The following is a 2,755-nucleotide window of genomic DNA, read 5'->3' as shown; positions in this document are numbered from 1 at the left end:
GGGGAAAACTGAGTACAACTAAGAACCCGAGGGCACGCAAATAGGAATCCCTTTTTTAATATGCTTTTTTCAATATTGAGTACATTCCTACATTATTTTCATTCCTATCGTTCTATAATGCATTTCTACAATCACCACAGGCGACTCTATTCAAAGTTTCAAACCGGTGTTTAGTCCATTCACACCTTCCTGTGGTGCTCACTAGGGATTTAGATTGGAGGCATGTATTACTGAGTTTTGAACAAATATTGGTAGAAATGGGCATGGACTTGTACAACATCTGTGTTGGTCTTTTGTTTTCGGTCATTTGTTGAAGCGAGAAGAATCACACGTGACTTGAAAACAAATCGCTACATGCAAACAACCTTCTCCCATGTCTACTTCTTCGTCTCCGGGACGGATGTGGTCTTTTCGACCCGTTCGGCGACTTCCCGTCCGCAATCAACAACGTCAAGCTAGCTCAGGGAGGAGCGGCAGCGGCGGCGCGCCATCGACACGGTCTGGAGGTTGAAGATGAAGGGCTTCTCAAGGATCTCGTTGTAATTTTCATTTTTCTTGAGCTGCTTTGTACTGGTCGGTGTTTCTTTTAATGCCAGTGTCCTATTCGCAAAAAAAAAAAAAAAAAAAAAAAAATTCTAGTCCATCAGACCGTCAAAGCACAAGAAATCATAGTCGCAAAAGGAGTTCGATGGGAAGCTACATATCGGCAACCGATTCCTGAAAGAGCTCCCCATTAGATGTTGCGTAATCTAATAATCAAGTGAGTATAACGCTGAAACTAGACAAAAACAAAAACGATTCGTTAAAACATATCTCTCTACAAGAGATAATTATTGAAAATCTCAGAAACTACAATGGATCGTGATTTAATTTTGTGATTCGATAGAAAAATAATTTAGAATCAAGAGCCACAAAAACTTCATTGCTGCCACGTTTGTTGCATGGCATTTAATGCATAAACTATTTTTGGTGCGGCAAATTTTGCAGTCGCCTATAAATGGTAGATAATAAATTGATTCTCCTAAAATAGCTGTCACCTTGGTATGATACGATACGATATGATATGATAAGGAGAGGATAATGAGATTTAATTAACTTCCTCTAAATCCTCCTAGAGCCCCTATATATCTCATCACCGTCATGTCGACTCCTACCATCCATCGACTAGACTAGAAGAAAGACGTCACTGCGCCATGGCAGCTCCCAAGAACAACACACTTATTTTGTGCTTGATCGTTGCTCTTCTGGCCATCTCTACCTCTTTCCTGACCTGTCATGCAGACGGTAAGACATTATTTTTCCTCTTTATGCATCCATTAATATTCATTCCCATCGAACGTAAACTAACTGGTCGTCTCTACTCTGAATCCTCGTGCAGATCGATTAAGTGAATGGTGCGTGCCGGACGAGGAGATTTGCCAGGGGCCAGCGAAACCCGAAAACGAGCAAAAGTGCCGAGATGCATGCAGCGGTTTTGGCTTCATACCGCAGAAGAGCGCCTGCGTGACCGACCCCAGGCCAAGGTGCTGCTGTTTCAATAATTAAGCATCAGTCTAATGCCCTTGGAGTGGTATAGAAGGATGAAAAAAGCTACCCACAATTAATTTTTATATGATTATTTATCCAATGTAAAAGTCAGAACAGATCATGATTCCATGTCCGGGAATAAAGATTTGAGTTTCCGAGACGTATTGTGATAATAGATAAGTAAAGAAAAGGGAATGTCTATATGACAGACAGCTGTTTTTCTCTAGAGGAACAGCCACTTTTTTTTGCTTAGTCAAGTCAGATAAGCGTGGTACCTCGTTTTTAAAGCACGAACTAGCCAGACAGGTGAAAATATTAACGGGTGGAGTTTTTCTGAACGGGAGGTTTTTTTTTTGAAGCAACAATATATTTTATTAAACAATCTGTTTAGAGAGAATCTCTTCTACTAATCTATATCTATACCTAATAATAAAGGAGCTAATGTTTCCGTCGTTTGGTCCGTCGCTTTGCGTTTTCGTCCAACTTGTAAGGCGCTTTCCCGTCGTCCGTCGTCTCTTTCGTATAAGTTCTGATCTCCTCGCGCTTAGCTAGAAAAAAAGTACACATCGAGTACGGTCGTCTCTTCCGTATATGTTCTGATCTCCTTGCTCGAAAAACAGTCCACATCGAGTACGTTTCACCTATTGAAACGCTCATATATCGAGATCGACGAAGACGAGGTCACCTGGCGACGGAGAAGAACACACAGCAGCAAAACGAGAGGGAGAAGACTGCTCGATCGTGCCCTGGATGCGGTCGACCGCCGCCGGTGGAAGCCGTGGCCGATATCTGCCCGTCGACTCCATGGTCGACCAGCTGCCCGTCCCATCGACTCTGTGGTCGAGCACCGCCAGAGCGCCAATGCCGAGTATGGGGGAGATGGAGCGCGAGGCTGCCGCCGGTTTCCGTTGTTTCGTTTTCATGCGTCATAAAACTCCACTGATTGATCGCCCGCGTCAAGAAGGCCTTACCCAATGAGCGATTCCATGGCCAATCCATCCGGAGGAGAGAGCCAGCGTCCAGCACGGAGATGCAAAGGAAACAGTACGATCGATCCGTTTTGAACTTGTACACGGGCCAAGGCTACTAAAAGTCGACGATTTATTTCTTGTACCGTCTCGCGTCCTCACGAAGCGGCGGCGACACAGAGACGAAGACTTGTGGTGCTCCTGCTACGTCCAGCGCGCAGCGCGATGGCGACTTACCGAGGTGGCAGGGGAACGTACAA

At 44.6% G+C, this 2,755-nt stretch overlaps 1 long non-coding RNA gene across 1 annotated transcript; it reads left to right on the top strand.

The window, feature by feature from the left end:
* Positions 1 to 1,165: 1,165 nt before the first annotated feature.
* LOC127310883 (uncharacterized) lies at positions 1,166 to 1,687 on the top strand. Its single transcript, XR_007857412.2, has 2 exons — positions 1,166 to 1,284; positions 1,379 to 1,687. It is a non-coding gene; the product is annotated as an uncharacterized lncRNA (long non-coding RNA).
* The last annotated feature ends 1,068 nt before the right edge of the window (positions 1,688 to 2,755 follow it).

Source organism: Lolium perenne, chromosome 6, assembly GCF_019359855.2.
Source record: "Lolium perenne isolate Kyuss_39 chromosome 6, Kyuss_2.0, whole genome shotgun sequence".
Lineage (NCBI taxonomy): Eukaryota > Viridiplantae > Streptophyta > Magnoliopsida > Poales > Poaceae > Lolium > Lolium perenne.
This window is presented reverse-complemented; position numbering and strand designations above follow the sequence as displayed.